Here is a 20830-nt window from a genome sequence, read left to right on the forward strand (position 1 = left end):
CTTCATGAAAAGATATAATTAGAAATCATCTTTCATTTTTTCACAGTGATACACATTATGAAGAAGTAAACCACACTGAGAAGTCAATCAGTTTGTTGAGAGTGATATGGATTAAAAATACACTTTTTGCAGACCTTTCTTTCTTGTTTTGTGAATGTGTTTTCATGGTTTGCCCTCCTAAAACATCTTTTAACAACCTGATTATGTTCTATCTTCTCTCTGTAATGGTATGAAGTGGAAATGTTATTGTGAATAGAGGGCAGGATTTTTAGGATGGCAGAGTTTCCCTTCCTGTCATCAGGAGAGTTAGTGCTGAACACATTGTTGATCTGACTGTCCCCCAGGCACTTAATGCACTGATTAACATTAACTAATTGGAGATCCTACTTCTGTCCCTCACTTGGGAGGATGTGCGCCTCAGAGATCTGCCAGGAATCTCAATTGCCAGCAATCTCTAGTCCTTCTAGTACCCCATGCTGCAGTGGGCAGAGTAGGAATTACAAATGGTCCCCAGAGTCTAACTCCCAGCAGTCTGGAGCAGGTAAAGATGAGGGTCTCAGGGCAGGATTGGGAGGTGAGGCAATGGGTGACGGGTTGAAGGAGTGGGAGATGGGTGAGAGGGTATTGGTGAAGAGGCCAACTGGGGCACCTGTAGTGGGCACAGACCCTGTGGTGGGTGCTTGATGATGAAAGAAGACTGTTGGATAGCATGGTGGCCAAGTGGTTAGTGCCAGGTTCAATTCCAACCTGGGCCACTGTCTGTGTGGAGTTTGCATCTTCTCCTCTTGTCTGTGTGGGTTTCTTCTGGGTTCTCCGGTTTGCTCCCACAGTCTAATGATGTGCAGATTAGGTGGATTGGCTTTGCTGAATTGCCCCTTAGTGTCCCAAGATGTGTAGCTTCGACAGATCAGCCATGGTGAATATGCAGGGTTACAAGGATAAGGTAGGGGAGAGGGCCTGGAGAAGATACTATGTCAGAGAGTTGGTGCAGACTGAATTGACCGAATAGCCTCCTTCTGCACTGTAGGGATTCTATGTTTCTATAATGCAAACACTCTTTCCTCTTCCAAGGCTTGAGCAGGGTCACTTTTTGGTCTTCCTCCCTGCCCCTGGACTTCTTCTTCCAGCCAGAAAATTGAGGCTGGGCAAGAAATGGCCGACAAAGTGTCATTAATTGCCCACTTAAAGGTCTCAATTTATGGAAAAGAATGGGTGGGCTGGCCTAGTCCTTGCTTGTCCCACTGTAAAATTATAGAGAGGTCAAGGCAGCTGAGAACCCAGTGAATAGGCCACCCAAGGAATGTTACAGGCAAACCCGCTGGTGGAGGAATATAAAATTCTTCCCTTAGTGTTCATTGAAAGTCTAGGTTGTAGTGAGTATCTTGAAATGATCTGCTTAAGTAGTCCAAATTGTATTGGGAATGGACTCTCAGGAACATTTTATGGGATAGTTTTCATCTAGAATATTCCAGGGAGCAGCAAATCTGCTAAGATGATGTTGGAGCTCCCAATGGGCTTGCATTATAAAGTCATTTATTCTAATACACTTGACACTCGCTGCTTTGTGAATAGGAGGTTGACCCAATGCCAGGCAGTGTAAAACCCTCTGTGTGAGCCAGCCTCAGAGATCTCTTTAAAGGAATAGTGTCCCCAATGTTGAGTTGTCTCCGTTGTAAGCAAGTTGACTCAGTTTGTAAATTCACCAAGTGCTACTAAACCATGCAGACCGGAACATACTGAACTCAATTCTTAATTGATGAAGAGTTAATCAAGCAATACTTGGTGAGCCTTAACATTCCTGATTTACAGACAGGGAACTTCAGCCAAGGGAAAGTTGGTGCAGAACATTTGTGGAGAAAAGGTTTTTTCCAATACAGATTGAGGTATTTAAAATGTTAAATGGATTTGACTATCTCCAACAAGAGAGAATCTGACCATTGTACTTGATATTCAATGGCATTACCATTGCTGAATCTCCCACTATTGCCATTGACTAAAGACTTAACAGTTCAAAGGCTGGCAATCCTGAGGTGGCAATCCCCTGTCTCCCCATGTCCTACAGGGCATGGTCTGAGGTGTGGTGGGGTGCTCTTTGCGTGCCTGGGTTGGTGGGGCTCCAGAAACGCTTGGGGCATTTGGCATTGTCCGGGATGAGGCAGCCTGCTTGATTGACACCTATCCCACAAGTGTTTACCCCAACATCACTGATGAACAGTGGCAGCAGTGTTCACCCATCTACAAGACCAAGGTTCCTTAGGCAGCACCTTCCAGCCCCAGGACCACTACAACCCAGAAGGATAAATGTAGCTGACACCACCACCTGGAAGATCCCCTCCAAGCCACTCATAATCCTGACTTGGAAATATATCATCATTCCTTCATCTTTGCTGGGTCAAAATCCTAGAACTCCCTCCCTCACCACACTGTGGGTTTACATACAACACAGGGATTGCAGGAGTTCAAGAAGGCAGCTCACCACCTTCTCAAGGGCAATTAGGGATAGGCAATAAATGCTGGCCTAGCCAGTGAAGCCCACATCCCATAAATGAATTTAAAAAAAAATCGAGGCTGAAACTAGGTCATGCATTTTTGTTTTGATAGCTACCATAATTTCTGCTTTGAAAGGGCTGACTCCTTACTGAGGTATAGCTTCATGGCTGGCGAGGCATCCAGTTTGCTGATTTGAGTTTGGCATTTAAGTTGTTGCATGTCCTTCACTGTCTAGGCAGGGTTGGAGATCTGTGCCAAACATACGCAGGGTTCCAAGTGGGATGCTCACTCATCCTTGTTGCTCGAAGAAGGTTGTACATTTTCTGTGATGCTGCCCGCCAGGCAGCGGGGTAATTCAATAGGTCAGCTAAGACCTCACCTTAATTGTACATGTACAGGTGTCAGCTGTGACTCAGTAGTAACACTGTCATTGTGGGTTTCAGATCCACTCCAGAGACTAACACAGAATCTAGGCTGACATTCTGGTATGCAGTATTCAGGGTGAGACCTTAAACTGAGAACTGTCCACTAGGGTCAATGTAAAAGATTCCGTGGTACTATTTTGAAGAAGAGCAGGTGAGTTCTTCCTGATGCCAATATTTATCCCTCAATCAGCATGGTGGCACGGTGGCATGGTGATTAGTGTTGTTGTCTCATGGCGCAGGGGCTCAGGTTCAATTTCGGCCTCGGGTGACTGTGTGGAGTTTGCGTGTTCACCCGTGTCTGCGTGGGTTTCCTCCAGGTGCTCTGGTTTCCTCCCACACTCTGGGGGTCTGGCTATGCTAAATTACCCCATAGTATCAGGGGGAGTAGCAGAGTAAGTACATGGGGTTAAGGGGATAGGGCCTGGGTAGGATTGTGGTTGGTGCAGATGGGCTGAATGGTCTTCTTTGTCATTGTAGGGATTCTATGAAAAGAAAAAGTGATGTATTTATCATTCACAAGCACGTGTAAGAATAGATAAATGTATAGAAAAAGTTACTTGGCTATCAAAAGCAATCCTGTTCATTCAGAATGAATAAGCCATTCATTCTGTTAAAAGATTCATGTTAAATTGCAAATATGATCTCTGACAGGATATAACTCTGGAATACATCCCAAAATCAAAATTAATCAGGAGATTTGTAATCAGTGAATCTCCAAGCAAAATGATTCTATACTGCCCAATTGCATTGGCAGGTGCATTCATAGGCTGAGCAGCACAGGTAACCAAACAACCTTAAATCGCATTCTTAAGTAAATCTTGGGGTAAAATTGGTCTTGGGCTATGGTACAAAATGGGGCATTGACTTCAATGGCAAAAAAACAATTCCAGACGCAAACTGATCTTCATCCATTTTATTCCGCCTCTGCTGATGGCTTTAAAGCAATGCCAGTAAGTTATGCAGAATTGGCCTGGGTTTTGCATGAGATTAATGGTGAGTCTAGCTTATTCTCAGTTAGAGTCATAGCAACAAGAGGCTAAAATCTTCCACCCTTGCTTCCAGCTGGCGCTTTCCGGTACTGTTGAGAGTGAAAAGAGTTTTGGCTGGACTGCCAAATTTTCCAGTCTCTCTTGCAATGGGTTCCATCATGGACTAGACTGGAGATTCCCACCTTTGGAGTTTTACAGCACAGAAAGATGTCCTTTAGCCCATCTGCTATCATGCACCACATATCAAGCACCTATTTTTTCCAATCCCATCCAATCCAGCCTTAGTGGGAGGACGCGGAGGGTGATAGTCAAAAATTGTTTTTGTCCCTGCGTCCAATAGTGTCCGGAGGGATTGGTACTGGGTCCCTTGCAATTTGCAATGTACATTAATGATCTAGACATTAATGTGGGAAGTATGTTCACAAATGACACGAAAATTGGAAGGGTTGTGGGGAGGAAAGCCTTTGACTACAGGATGATATAGATAGGCTGGTCAGATGAGCAGAACAGTGGTAAATGGAATTTAATGCTGAAACATGTGAGGTGATGCATTTTGGGAGGATTAACAAAGCAATGCAATAAATGGTAGGACCCTAGAAATTGCAGAGGACCAAAAGATTCATGAGTGCATGTCCAAAAGTCCCTGAAGGCAACAGGATGATAGGTAAGGTTAAGAAGGCATAGAGGATACTTTCTTTCATTAGTTGTTGCGTAGAATATAAGAGTCTGGGTGACCCTTCGTCAGATATTAGCGAATGCAGGGCGAACTCGATAGCTTGGCAATGAGCCAGGGCAGGTATGATTGTTTGAATGGATTCGCTCTGTGCTGTGTGCTTCTATGATTTGGAAATTCTTGATTAGATTAGTTACTATTTGTTTCTTATTGACTGGGCTGTTCTAATGAATGGTTAGCATTCAAAGCCATTTTTTTCCTCCATCTTGCAATGGATGCACACAAGTCTGAATACATCTGCCCTAGTCAAGTATCAGAACCTTAGGACGAATTGGGATTAATACTTAAACGAGAGATTCCTCAGGATACTGATTGGTGTCTCCATTCTTCTTGTAGATGTTTTCTGTTCCAAAATTTATATCCTTACGAAATAATGTACAAGCATCTAGCCCTTTATTTAATTAGTTAATTACTTTGAATGAATCACTGTTATACTAGTCACCTGCAACACAGCTTTGTGTCATCAGCAATAGCATTAATAGAAGTGTCTTCCTTCATATCATTTATGGATGGTATAAAAAAAGACACTAAATTCAAATCCCTGAAATATCATTTTGATTATCATAACCTCCTCTTTTATTTCCATTTGAGCTAATTATTTTGTTATGTCTTTCATGAGGTTTTGTAGAAAAAGGTAGCAGGTGCTTTAGGCATCCTGGAGGTCACAGTCACCCAGCTATTGTTTACAAAGCCTGTTGCAGCGAATCTCCAGACCCGACTTGGTGCAATTCTTAGCAGAAACCTCCCTCCACCTTTGAAAAAACCCAGGGCCTGGAAAGTCAGCTACAGGGTCAGGTGTCATCACTGTGGCAGACAGAAGCTCTGTGTCCCTGGTGGTGTAACCCAGCTGGAAGGCCTAGCCTGGATTTTCCAGCAGAGATTGCTGGATTGCGATCAGAGGCAGGAACTCTCTCGTTATTTTATTTTCTAGCTTCATTAGCCCTGGAAAGTGACAATTAACTGTAGAAAATCTCTTGCTGTCCCAGCTGAGGTCAACCAGTCCAACCATGATCAGCATCTTCTGTGTTTTTTTTTTAGCCTCATCACATCCCGCATTTATCTAACGAACCATTATTGAACATCAGAGCACCAGAGCTTGGGAATTTTTTTTTAAATTTAACCTTAGAAAATGAACTTTGGATTTATTGTGAAATGTAGTTGAATCTTGCTGCTTCCTCCCCCTGGATTGTCCATAATTAACCAATATAATGGCACAATTAAATAAACATTTAATTTCTTTTTGGGAAAAGATTTTAAAGTTCACTTAATGGTTCCAAAGCCTTTACTTTTCTTATTCTTTCATGTGATGTGTGCACCACTGACTAGGCCAATATTTGTTTTTCATCCCTAATTGTCCATGAGAAGACTGTGGTGAGCTCCCTTCTTGTAGCGACAATCACAGTGCTGTTAGGAAGGCAGTTCCAGAACTTTGACTCAGTGACAGTGAAGGAATGGTGATTGGTTCCAAGTCAGATGGTGTGTGACTTGGTGGGAACTTTCAGTTGGTTATCTTCCCATGCATCTGCTGCCCTCGTCCTTCTTGATGGTAGAAGTTACAGGTTTAGAAAGTACTGTTGAAGGAGCCTTGGTGAATCCTTGTAGCTGATACACATTGCTGTCACTATGCATTGGTGGTGGAGGAAGTGAATATTTATGTTAGTGGATGGAGTGCTGATAAGGTACACTGCTTTTTCCTGGATGATATTAAACTTCTTGAATGCTGTTCGAGCTGTAGTCATACAGGTAAATAAGGGTATTTCATTACAATCCTCACTTGCGTCAAGTAGATGGGGAGTCAGGAGGTGATAAGGTAACTTCAGAAGTCTTTGGCTTGTTTTTGTAGCCACAGCATTTTTATGGTTGGTTCCGTTCAGTTTCTGTAACCCCCAGGGTATTGATAGTGGGAGATCCAGTGATGGTAATACCATTGAATGTCAAGGCAAGATAGTAGGATTCTCTTTTGTTGGAGATGGTCATTGCCTGGCATTTCTTTGGCATGAATTAGGCTTATCAGTCCAAGCCTAAATATCATCCAGCTCTTTTTTCATATGGATATGGATGGTTATCTGAAGAGTAATGAATGATACTGAATACCATCAGAGAACATCCCCAATTCTGACCTTATAATGGATGGCAGGTTATTGATGAAGTACCTAAAGATGGTTGAACCTAGGATACTACCTAGGGAGCTCTCGCAATGACATCCTGGGGCTGAGATGATTGGCCTCCAACAACCTCAACACGTTTCCTTTGTGTTAGGTGCGATTCCAATGAGTAGGGTTTTCCGCCTGATTTCCATTGACCTCAATTTTGCCAGGAGAACTTGATGCCACACTTTGTCAAATGCTGCCTTGATCTTAAGAGCAATCACTTTCAACTTGCCTCTGAAGTTCAGTCGTATTGTCCATCTTTGACCATGAGTATAATGAGGTCGGGAACCCAGAAGCAATTGTGGAATACAAACTGAGTGTCGGTGAGCAGGTTATTACGGTATAGGTGCCACTTAATGGTATTGCTGATGACTCCTTCCATCATCTTGCGGATGATCAAGAGGAGGCTGATAAGTCGGTAATTGACCGGGGTGGATTTGACCTTTTTTTTGTGGACAGGACATACTTGGGCAATTTTTCATAATGTCAGATAGATGCCACTGTTGTATCTGCAGCTAAACAGTTTTGCTAGGGAATATTTAATGCCTCCTCCTCTGGTTAGTTGTTCAATTGTCCACTGTTATTCATAACTGGGTATGCTGGGATAGCAAAGCTTTGATCTGATACATTGCTTTTGGGATCACTTAGCCCTGCCTATTGCATGCAGTTTCAATGTTTAGCATGGATATAGACCTCTGCTGGAGCTCCACTAGATGAAACTGGTGCGTGCCCTCCTGAACTCCTCATTGAACCAGAGAACCAGGGTTAACAAACTAGATAGGTGTGTACAGAAAAGATAGTTTCAAGACATTATTACTGAGACTAGCTTCAATTAATAGCAATTAAGCTTCAATTATCTGTCCAACCTCCCTGTTCAGATGCTGAATATATGCTCTAAGCAATCATTACCTCAAAGCATTTTTAATGGATCAGTTTAGCTGTACCAGTGCAATGCTTCAAAATCACAATTGGCTTTCCCAGAGCTAGTTTTCCTTAAGTCTATATACATTTCCAGTTTGATCTCAGTCTGTTCTCATTGCTGAAGTGCCTCATTTCCAAGATCAGTTTCATTGCCCTCCTCTTTACCTAGTCCAAAGCCAGAATGTCTATTATGGTGATCAATGTGCCCCAGAAGTGGACCATTATTCGGACCATTTATCAAGTTTCTGTGAGCTGTCGAGAAAAGCATGCATAAAATTAATTGGGTTTACAACCGCATTGTGTATTTAATATTTAAGAGTTTCAGTCTTTGTTGAATATTTGGCATTCAGCATCTGCTTTTCACTTCCTTAATCAGGCTGTAATAACTTGAGGCGACTTGATGTAGCAAACAACTAACTAAAATTGATGAGAAGAACTATATGTAACAAAAGGTTTAGCAGCACAATTATACAGGTCTACTCTTAACAACACCCTGACTCCAACTGAAGCCCTCCAGTCCCCAGAATGCTCGCCCTCACTCCTGATTGGCCCCGTTTTGTGTGCTTGCACTCTGGGTCCACCACATGGTCCATGAAGGATTACCCCATGCTACCACACACACCATTCCTTAATTTAGGTTAATGCTTGAGGATATTCTTCTGGTCAGCTTTGGCAACAATCTTGTCACACCCAAATCACAAAATATTGTATCACAGATGTCTGTATTCACAAATGCAGTGAGTAGTGATAATATAAATTTTACATGCATTTTCCCTTGGGTAAACATGTAAGTCTCAATTGTTTTAGTTGAAGGACCCCTTTTTCAAGTGGATTGGTAGTCACAGATCCCCCATTTAAATTATGGCCCGAGTCCTGTTGGGCCCTCTAGGGTTTCAGTCACTGATTGGAGAACATGGAAGTAGTCCGATGGAATCAAATGCCCCTCAGGCACAGAAGTGGCCACCATTGGGCCTTTCCTGCAATTGAAGTCTCTGGCAGTGAATGTCCTGTAGGCAGCAGCTACAGGCCAATCAGAGGCCTACTGCTCCTCATGCCTCCAGCTTCAGCAGGAGCAGCTAGTGGTAATGCACCCAGCAGAGACCCATGATCACTGCGCAGCCTCATACACAAAGATCCCAGAACGAAGGTGGGGTGGAGGGGTTGTAGGATAGCAGTTGTGGGAAAGAGGAGGTAGGTGGTTGAGAGGCCAGGCCCTCAACCTGAGGCCAAATCTCTCCATTAGGGACAGAATATCTGAATATTGAGCACCCCCTTTAAGGCCATTGGAAAACCTGACAGGGGGGCACCCATTTAGTTCCTGAACTGTCACTAAATTCTGGTACTAAGGGATAACGGGTGCCAGTCTTTTCATTAATAAGTTTAATTAACATCCCACCACCAGTGGCTGTGAATCCCATATCATCCCTTTCTGCTCTTCGACCTTATTGAGGGGATGAATGTTGGGAGGGGAATTTTGCCACTGCTGGAGGCTGACGTGAGACTTCTCCAATGAATAAATGGATCCTGTCACCATGTCCTTTGTTGTGATGGAAATGGCCTGCATTAAATCTTTCCTAATAATGATACATAGTAAACATGGACCTAAGTCTTAGGCTGGGATTTTCCGGCCTCACGCTGGCGGCCCAGCCAAGTCATAGAATCCCTACAGTGCAGAAAGAAGCCATTCGGCAAGTTTGCACTGACCACAATCTCACCCAGGCCCTATTCCCATAACCCCACACATTAACCCTGCTAATCCCGCTAACACGAGGGTCAATTTAGCATTGCCAATCAACCTAACCTGCACATCTTTGAACTGTGGGAGGAAACAGGACCACCCGGAGAAAACCCACGTAGATACGGGGAGAATGTGCAAGCTCCACATGAACAGTGACCTGAGGCCGGAATTGAACCAGGGTATAATCCAATAACTATTGGTGGGACCAAACAATCCCAACGTGGGTGAGAAAATCCTTTTTTTTAAGGAACCCTACAGGACAGGGAGAGGCCATTCGGCCCATTGAGTCTGCACTAACCACAATTCCACCCAGGCCCTACCCCCACATCCCCACATATTTTACCCACTGATCCCTCTAACCTACACATCTCAAGACACTAAGGGGCAATTTTAGCATGGCCAATCAACCTAACCTGCACACCTTTGGACTGTGGGAGGAAACCCACACAGACACAGGGAGAATGTGCAAACTCCACACAGACAGTGACCCAAGCCGGAAATCAAACCCAGGTCCCTGGAGCTATGAAGCAGCAGTGCTAATTACTGTGCTACCATGCCATATCCCTTCCTTAGATTCCTATTAAATTTTGATTTTGTTTTTAAGAAAACAAATACTTACTACCAGATATACAGATTCCTCTCCTCCTCCTCCCTCTCTCTCCCACCACCTCACCCCACCCCCCCAACCCCCACCCCTCAACCACCTATATTGTTTTTGTGTTAGGATGAAGTAATTATTGTTCAATAAATTATTGAAGTCAGAGCAGCATAATGTTTGTCAGTAGATTGATGAAAATATTTAACTGGCATAGTAACTGGTAAATTTAATGAGGTACCTATACAATGACACTGGCATTTTAACCCACATCAGTTAAAGATGTTCCAATGCACAACACATAGTCAGAAGAAATTAGGAGACAGTCAGAGGGCTACACAGCTTTTCAATCTTTGTGCTGCTCTCTATGTGCACTCCTTTCTTTACATACAGCAACTCACTTTGTTCCCAACTCGCACAAGGCCTGCCACCAGCCACCACGCATTGGTTTACCTTTGGCAACGTCAGGTAACACAATGCCACTCAAGAGTTGGATATAAATCTTCTGTGAGCCGGATGTGGATTACAGATTTAATTTGCCTGCCCCTTACTGTACATGTAAAATACTCCAGTGCAGATATGCAAGATCACTATTACACCTGGGTACATTCTTTGCCCATGGATCTTTACATTAAGATTGTGTTTACCTTCTATATTATTGTTGCACTTCATGCTGTTTATAATGAGCTATCCATCAGTAGAACCATAGAATCCCTACATTGCAAAAGGAGGCCATTTGGCCCAAAGAATCTGTATCAACTCTCCGAAAGAGCATTTTAACCCCCCTCCCCATCCGCTCTACCACCTTATCCTTGTAACCTTGTGCATTTACCATGGCTAATCCACCTAATCTCCCATCTTTGAACACTAAGGGACAATTTAGCAAGGCCTATTCACCTAACCTGCATGTCTTTGGACTGTGGGAGCATCTGGAGGAAACCCAGACAGACATATCCATAAGCTTGTCTCTGCTGTATTCTGTTGGTTATTATCCTTCATTTTATATTCCCAATTTCCCTTCCCTAGTCTCATTACCTCAAACTTGTCAATTACACCTGCTGGTTGTTAGCTCAACTATCCCCCCGACCCGACCCGACCCCTCCCCTCCCCTCCCCTCCCTTGTCCCCACCTCCCCACCACTTCCATTTATTCCTTGCCAAGTCTTTGATCTGCTTGTCTGTTATATAACACTTTCCCCAGTTTGTATCATCAGCAATCTGTCCTTTTTCTAAGCTAATTTACGTACAATACAAAAAAATCATGTCCCTAGCATTAATGCTTCAGCCTCGCTCAATCACCTTCTTTCCCCATTCTGATTTAGCTGCACAGATAACTGCTCTAATTGAACCAATTTCTGATCCACTCTGAGAGTTTCCTCTTTCTGTGTTATCTCCTGTGCTCAACTGAAGATGATCACAGCTCCAGCTGCAGCCTTGTCTAAAAATAATTAAATCAAACTTCTGCTGTAAGCAATCAGCTCCATATCAACATGAAGTACACAGTGAGACATGAACAAAAGCTGACAATGAAACTAGATGCTATTTTAGTTTACCAATGCTTATGATCAGAGATGTATTTGTCATTCAGAATGACAAAGAGCTTCTTGGTTCCACAGCTTGAAATCCCGGAGTGAGATGGCAGGACTGTGAACAGGAATGTAACCCCATCTGAAGGTATGCTGCTCTCTCAGAGTTGCAGTGCTAAAGAATGGGACTTACAGCTTCATTAGTGAGAACGTGGATTCAGTTCAAACAAATTGCTCCTTTTTGTAGCACTAATATAGCACTTGTGCAACGAGAGAAAATTGCTAATATCACATCCTTCAATCCATATTTCATCTGACAGCACATTTTTGCTGAAGAATCTCTCAGCATTAATGAGATGAGTTTCAAGTGAATTAAAGGAGGTTGATTTCTATAAGTAACCAGCTCATGGAGGCGCACTGTGCAGAAATACAAATAAACCATGTTTACTTTCAATCCTAGAGTACCTCAGGTTGACTGGGGGAGAAACTGGCTGTTATAGGGATTGTGCTGTGTGGTCAGCTCAAAACATTTATTGCATTGCAGGCATCATGGCAAATTCATCCTACTTGCAGTTGTGTGTTTGCAGTTAGAGTTACCTGTGCTGATTATTGGCAACACTCATTAGTCAGAGACCTGATGTTGCCAATGACTAGTGCAACTTAAAAACTGCCTACACCTCTGAATGGAAGTGGGGATGTGTTGCTGATGCAAAGAGGGGCATTCAAAAATTGAATCAATGCTCTGATACTTAGAGCGATGGTTGAATTTGTGAGAGAACAAGCACTGATAGTTTCAGACAGTACACTGGAGGTCCTGGTGGAAGAAGGTGTGATAAAGGGTAGAGGGCCTCCAGATATTTGCTTAGGAGACAATGGGAAGAAATAAAGGTTTTAAAGCAATGCCATGAATGTTGTTTCAAGAACGTGGATATGTTGAAAAAAAGAAGTTTAATGGTCTGACACGAGGTGTCAAGATGAGTAATTTCGGGTGAGATTCTCTGGCCTCCCAGCTGAGTGTTTCCTGTCGGCCGAAGGTGGCATGTTGTTTGCTAGCGGCAGGATTCTCTGGCCCTGCCGCTAGCAAACAACCCTGCCCTTATCCCTGTAACCCCACATATTTTATCCTGGCTAATCCCTTAATTCACATCCAAGAGGCAGGTCTACTAGACCTCTCATGTCAAGAAGCCACTTGTCTCAGCACACTATTTTAATATACAAAGTGGTAACTCATCACCAGCCAGACCATCCCTGTTAGCAATTGAAATGTTAGACAAGTATAAAAAAGTATCAAACATGCACATAATTGCATCAGCAGCTGCAAGAAGTAACCTAGCAACTAAACTGCAAATAGTTTATGATCCTTTTAAATAGTGCTGGTGAGGTTCTGCTGTTTAATATTGTGTTCAGCTTTGAGGTTGAGACAGGACATAGGCTGCTGGTGCTCAAGGACTGGTACCAGAATCTTGCTGCAGTGTGTGTGTGTGTGTGTGTGTGTGTGTGTGTGTGTGTGTGTGTGTGTGTGTGTGTGTGTGTGTGTGTGTGTGTGTGTGTGTGTGTGTGTGTGTGGTGTGTGTACGTGTGTGTACGCATGCGTGTGTCTGTAAATGCCTTTACCAAGATGGTGCCCAGCTCACATGGTGAATGTGCATAGCAAATACCATGTGTAAGTGTTAAGCAGCCATTTAATATCAAAAAATGGTCTTTGCATGGTCCATTATTCTCTCACATTGACTTTTTTTAATGTTCGTAGACTCCCTATCATGGACACAGAGAAATCTCTTGGTACATGACAAGATATCTTTAGCTTTCTTGGGTTCATAAGACCATAAGATATAGGACCGGAATTTGGCCATTCGGCCCATCAAATCTGTTACAATATTCAAATCATGGCTGATAAGTTTCTTAACCTCATTCTCCTGCCTTTTCCCCATAACCTTTGGTTCCCTTACCAATCAAGAACCTATCTATCTCTGTCATTCATCAGGTCCATTCATCGTTCATGATGGATTGTTAGTGATTGGATTTATTGAATAATAGTAAGTGACGTGGGTCAGAGTATATTTCAGTACCACTTAAGATTGTTAGTTAATTTTAACACCTTTTTTCCTGATAAACGGAAACTGTAACACTAAAGTGACTAAATTAATGCGGTGAATTTTCGTACAGACCTCTTTACATCTGGGACTTAGGAGCTAGAATTCTCTTCGTTGTTGGAAGAAACGGATGCAGGAAACTGAACAAAATCCCACCTGCTGGAAGTGTATCAGGTTAGTACCCCTATGTATTTTGGATCAGCAAATGTTAGAAGCACATGATTCAAATGGGTGGGTGATCCATTTGAATAATTTAGGGATGCTCTGGCCTAGGTGTTTGTCTCCAAAATTCAGAATGTAAGGACTGCCCATTGTAAACAGGCACATAGGGTACTGAGGTAGACACAGTGGAAAAATAATAATAAAGAGAAATATAATTTTTGTATCTAATCATAGAATCCTACAGTGCAGAAGGAGGCCATACAATCCATCAAGTCTGCGCCGACCACAATCCCACCCAGACACTACCCCCATAACCCCATGCATTTACCCTAGCTAGTACCCCTGATACTAAGGAACTATTTAGCATGACTAATCCACTTAACGCACACATCTTTGGATTGTGGGAGGAAACCGGAGAACCTGGAGGAAACCCACGCAGGCACAGGGGGGAATGTGCAAACTTCACACAGATAGTGACCCGAGCTGGAAATCGAACCCAGGTTCCTGGCACTGTGAGGTGGCAGTGCTAATTACTGCACCACCATGCCGCCCTTCCTCATGATTTCTTTATTAACTTTATTTTCACTCTTGATGCTGAGTTGTTGTGCACCTTTGTGGAAAGTATTCTGATTTTTCTCCAGTATTGCTCCTTGTTGTCCAATGGGTCTTCCCTGTTTAACATGTCAGGCTGTATGTGAGCTGCTCATTGATCGCAGTCTTGACAGTATCTGAACTACAGGGACAGTTTGAAGTTACCTCACATCTTGGGAGATTTGGTTATGTTGAAGATCCAATATAAATGCAAGTTGTTCCTTCAAAAATTAGCCTGAATCTTACCATGGGTGTCGGAACCGTGGCATTGGGTCACATACTGCAGCAGGGCCTTGCTCAGCAATTTTACCATGGGTGGTCTCCTCATTAGTTGCTGATGGGGCAACTGTCCAATTAAAGCTGCCAGCCCAATCAGAGGGCCAGTAGTTCTAAAGCGTCATCTGCACTTGCTGGTAGAGGTGGGTGCTGCTGAGGGAAGCTGGCAACTTTGAGCATTCAGCCAAGTGTAAAAAGTAAAAGTAAAAATTCAGCTGGCTGAGGGTTGAAGGGCAATCTGCTCTGGAGAGATCATGGAGGTGGTGGAGGGGTGGGCTGCATTCACCTGCCTGAGGGGCCTACGATCCCCCCAATTCTTAGGCCTTCAGGCTGTTGCCGAGAGACAGCCTCTATTAAACCATCAGGAGTCATTGTGCCATAGTCAATGTCAGTGGCTCCATAAGATAACCCTAAATTTGTCCTTTAACTGTGTTAATCACTTGTCTTCATTTTAGTGTGGACAGCAGATCTGATTCTGGTCCAAAACTAAAGTATTACAGTGACGGGAGGGTGTGGCTCCTCACTATCTTATTGGCCCCTTGCCTCCATCCCTGCTACCAATAAAATTTGTGGGTGGTGGAGGTTGTTTTCCAAGATAGATGTGTACATAAGCCACTGACAGTATCACTAAAATATTAATACCTAACAACTTCCAAAGAAGCATTCCAGTTACCGCAGTTGTTAGTGGCATTCCAAGGGAGAAGGCATGCCAGGTTGTTTAACAGCTAATATCATTTGATTTTCCACAATTGCCAAGATGCCGACACCATTTCCGCAGGCTTGGGTGCACTTATCTGCCAAAGACTTGTCAGGGTTTCAATCAGCTGACAGCTGTTACAGAATTATGCACTCTGCTGTGAGGGCATGAGGTAACATTGGGCTGGAGTATGTAATGAGAGAAATGGCTTGAAATTTGGCTCCATCTCCTTTCATAAGAGAAAATGACCCGAGCTTCAAGTAGTTTAATGCAGTTAACTCAACAACCACCAGACAGGAACGAAGGGGCTGGGTTCCTTCAGCACTCTTCTAGACTCATGGCTATACTAAAAGATCCCTTCTTTAAAACCATTTTTGTTTGTCTCTTGTTAGTTGCCCCTTGTCTTCTGCCCTGGCTTTGACTGCTGTTTGGGCTAGGGTATCTTCTGATCCTCTCAGGTCTTTCTGAATTGTGACAGTTGTCTTTAATTGTTTCTACATCTTCAAATTCGACTAATGCAATAATGTTTTGCCATCACTTGTTTGCTTTTCATAATGTATCCACCTGAGAGAAAAAAATAGGTGCAAGGAAATAGTGTGGGGGCAGGCAGCACTCTAGAGCAGGGGGAGTTGTAGTAATCTGCATACTGCCACTCGAGAGAATAAATTTCTCCCCCACTAAATCTGTCTGGCATAAAATGAAGGTATCTGCAATTGTGTCTCTATGGCCATTGCTGAACCTGTCAGGAAGGAATTCATTAGAGTAACAAATCCACAAAATACAAACATCTGAGCCTATTGGTAGGGAAAAAAACAACTACTGTTATTTTGGGATTACTTACTGACATTCATTTCTGTGGTGGGCTGTAAGGCATCAGTATTATCTGCATTGCTAAAGAGCTGGTTTCTATGGCAATGCCATCAATGTGCAACAAGGGCACCTGGCCAGCCTCCCAGTTCCATGGCTACTCCAAGTTGAAAAAAAATGAGCTACACTCTCCTGCCTCCATTGGACAAATGGCCAAGTATGACTGTGTGTGCCATGTAGAACAGAAATAACATGGCCCCAGATAGATTCCAGACAAATTTCTATAAATACTAGCCCTGAGGCTTGTCCGTCTGTTCCACAGTATCCCCAAACATATAATCACTGCCAGCATGTTGTTGAATAAATTGTGCAAGGTTAGCCAGTGAGTTAATCCATACATTGTAGCAGTGCATGCCCTGCACACTAGTGCACACATTGCAGTGTAATATCAAATGATTAAATCTTCTTAAATAAAATCATTGGTCAGAAACTTAAATGACATGCAAGCTTTGCTAATTCCTAAAGATAAAACAGAATTAGCTCACAGCATTCTCAGTAACAACTTCTATTGACTTCACTGCATCTTCTAAGGCAACACTAGCAGTCCCTTTTTATTCTGAAAAAAAATGTTTCACAGTGTCCAATGTGACTTCCTGAGAGGAGTGCTAAAAGACATGGAATTTGGGCAAACAGACTATTTGATTCTGTTAGGAATAATTAACATTTCAGAAGAAATTCAAACACTCAGCAATTAATCAACAGAACTACGCCACAAGATTTCACACTTCTTTAAAAAAAACAAAACTTCTGTGAAAATATAAAGAGAAATGAAACAAAATAAGCATTATTAACCTAACACTATGGTTTAGAATTGCTTAAGTATGAGGCAGCATGGTGGCACAGTGGTTAGCACTGCTGCCTCAAAGTGCCAGGGACACAGGTCCAAATCGTGATTCGGGTCACTGTCTGTGCGGAGTCTGCATGTTCTCTCGGAGTCCTTTGGTTTCTTCCCACAGTCTGAAAGATGTGCTGGTTAGGTGTGTTAGCCATGCTAAATTTTCCCTTAGTGTACTCAAACAGGTGCTGGAGTGTACTAACTAGGGGATTTTCACAGTAACTTCATTGCAATCTTAATGTAAGCCTACTTGTGAAACAAATAAATAAATTGTTATGAATTCAGTTCTCCTTCTTACTTCTCCCCCCAGTGTTCCCTTATTTTATGAAATCTTGATGAATCATGTACTTTTCCTTGTGCTAACCCAAATGATATACCACTGTCTTCCAAAATTTACTTTAATTCTCCTTAGTTTCCAGCTATTCCTCAAGGTACAAATTTCATGGAGTTCATTGATTGGCTTTTGGCTAAGTGATCCTTCAACTTTCCATAAATACATAAAATCTTTCAAGACTGTGGGCTCTTCAGCTCCTTGTCATACCAAGACTACTTTTTCCCAATCTGTTCCCACAGTTTCTGTGCAGCTTTTTCCAAGTTAACTATTCAGGCTGACTGCTTTCTGTCACAAGGCCCTATAAGGACCACTGGAGATTTCATCCACCAGCTGCAAGCTAGAGAAAATCTTACAGCTGCTTTTCCCTCATAAAATCCAAACGAAGCTGTCAGCTTCTTTCAGCAAACACCCATAGATAAATTAATCAAAAGAACCTTCTGACCAAGGCTCCACCCTGAATCATTATCTCTATGGCAACAGAATATGTTTTTGGAAGATTCGGACAGAAATGCAAACAAATTAATTTACCTTCTTTGATTGTGCAACTCAAATGAATATTGAAATGATGATGAATACAATAATATATTGATAATAGAATTTTGGATGTTCTGGCTCCATTACAACCTTAAATGTGGATTATTCATTTCTCAAGACTTTTGTCAACAACCCTGGCTTTGTAAGATAAAAATAGATAGCTTTTAAATAGAATCATAGAACCATTGAATCCCAACAGTGCAGAAGGAAGCGAGTCAGCACCAGCTCTCCGACAGATCATCTTACCCAGGCCCACCCCATCCTATCCCCATTACCCCACACTTTTAATCTCCCTAATCTACACATCTTGGGACACAAAGGGGCAATTTAGCACAGCCAATCCACCTGACCTGCACATTTTTGGACGGTGGGAGGAAACCAGGGCATCTGGAGGAAATGAATTGCATTTATGTCAGAATTTTACCAGTTTGTCAATCGATGCCCCCGTTTCTCTGCAGTTACAACTTTAATTTCTACACCTAAAAGTTATATTCTAAAACATGTGGATCATGAACTTAGTATTTACAAAGCAGACATTAATTGAAAATCATGCCTTGCTAGGGATCTAAGTTGATATGTCTGCAAATAATCTATTACCTTCAGATTCCAGATGTTAACTTCATGAAAGTGCTTACACTTCCTGCTATTTTTTTTGTACCTGAACAACCATCATTACAAATAGCACACCTGCCAGACATAACAATCACAGAACAAAGTTTCTTATTTTAAGTAGATAACATGACCTATTTCAGCTTAGACTTCTTTTCTTCATTCCTCAACATTACAACTTGCATTAATAAAAATGGATCATTCAGTGGGATATGATAGACTTAGCAGATAAATATAAATACCTTTGGAAGTAAATTGTTCCCTGAACACCAGTTATGCATTACCTTTTAAGAATTCTGAACAGATCAGAATTCCCAGGAATATTTAACCAGTATGCTGCCTCCTTATTCCCCTAATCCGAAATATGCCTTGATGATCAGAGTGCTCTTTGAGTACTAGTAGTTAGTGATGCTCCAATCGGAGCTTGCTTTCATGAATATTGTTGTGTCAAAATATGTGAAGCCCATAATGAAGACATGAATTTGTCAAAGCTGGCTGACGTCTCTAATACAGCATTGGCCTAAAATAGTTTATGATCGTAAAAACTGTATAATTTAAAAATATCTGAAAAAAATAAATCATTAAACAATACTGTGTGTGTTTTGAGCTGATGGATCCAAGGTGATTTATTTAGGAAGTGAGCCATTGAATATTAATGGGCTGAGGTGATGGGACCAAGTAGAGTTAGCATGAGAGATATTCCCTTTGCCTTGATGTAGGTGGCCATACCTTTGTCTAATTAATATATTCAAATGAGGCTCTTGTAATGTTGTTAACATCCAAATGTCATTTAATGTCAATAGGCATATCCCTAGCTGCTTTATCAATCTGCCTGCAGACCATACAAGGTACAGATCAGAAGGTGGCTCATTTGTGGCGTTAAATAAAGAGATCATGAGCTGCAATTAGATAAGATTTGAAACAATTAGTTCTCCTCTCTTATATTTGGGACTTTTAAAAATGTCCTTAAATTCAACTCTTTGATATGTTGTTTACATTTCCTTATCAGTAGGCTCTGTTCCCTTCTTAGAATAGATGCAGGCACAACTGGTCAGAAGTAAAATTTCATCTATTGAGTGTCATTTAAAGTTAGCATTTACAGGAAGCAAAAGATATTAATTTACTGGTATAAGAGAGAAGAGAGAGAGAGACAGAGCCGATACAGACTTGATCGAAAAACTTGTACAGGATTCAACACAACTCAACACAACTGAACAGAGCAGATAGCTGTTATTAACAATATATGAGTATGTTTATCTGTGTTTTTAAAGAGCTGGGTACAAACTGTGTCTAGCTGCATAAACAGTTGGCATCTGTGACCATGAAACACTACTGTTTACCCTATGAGAAAACCTGTTTATGAGAAGAACCATTTCTGTTTAACGTCGCCCTTTCGAATGTAGCCAATTTCTAAGCTAAACCCAGAATTCCAAGCTGAGTTTTAAAGTGCGGCCAAATTAGCTTCAGTGAACTTTAAACATAGCATGATTAGGCAGAAATACCTTAGAATGAAGCTTTTTAACTGAGGCAAACCATATGGAGGATCCCACACCACCACTTCATTCCGCTGTTCCATCGAGCCCTTCTCCCCTGTGCTGTCCAGTCCTCCTCTTTAAGGCGCTGCTTATATTAGCCTTTCTCTCACTAGGTTTTTTGCCCTCCTGATGACAAGCTGCCTTTACCAATAAATCATTTTCTTTTCTCACATGAAGTGAATGTACGTTGACAAAACAAATGTACCATAACATTGTAACCCTTAAAAAGAGGCAATCAAATAACATTGACCACTAAGAGTAAGTCAATCTAAATTACTCATTCATCCTTATAATAACATATGGTACCTATTAACCCCCTGTCTAGTACATTTTGCTTATAATTTTCAATGTATGTTTCTACTTCCAGCAATAAATTCTGTGAATTTTGAAAACTAATTATTGTGCTTTAGAATCTGGGAAACTTGTGAAAGCAGGTGGTGTTTTTATAACTAGTTTTCTTTGCAAATAAAATGAAATCATAAGCAGCATATTTTACTTCTGTTCTTCAAATGCGAGGAAAGGCTTTAGAGGATTATATATTTGTAAGATGATTGTGCACGCGTTGAGAAATTGAAAATTAGTTTAACTTTTAGGACTGACTTTAAAGCTTGTTTTTGGGTTCAATTTTAATGAGTTTGGCAATTGGCTTTCTTAAGGCTGGGCCACTGTTTTGTAATTTTAGGAAATCCTAAAACATAGGAAATATCACAATTCTTGTCTGATGTTCTGAA

Source organism: Carcharhinus amblyrhynchos, chromosome 13 (genome assembly GCF_965287045.1).
Source record: "Carcharhinus amblyrhynchos chromosome 13, sCarAmb.v2.hapA, whole genome shotgun sequence".
Classification (NCBI taxonomy): Eukaryota; Metazoa; Chordata; class Chondrichthyes; order Carcharhiniformes; family Carcharhinidae; genus Carcharhinus; species Carcharhinus amblyrhynchos.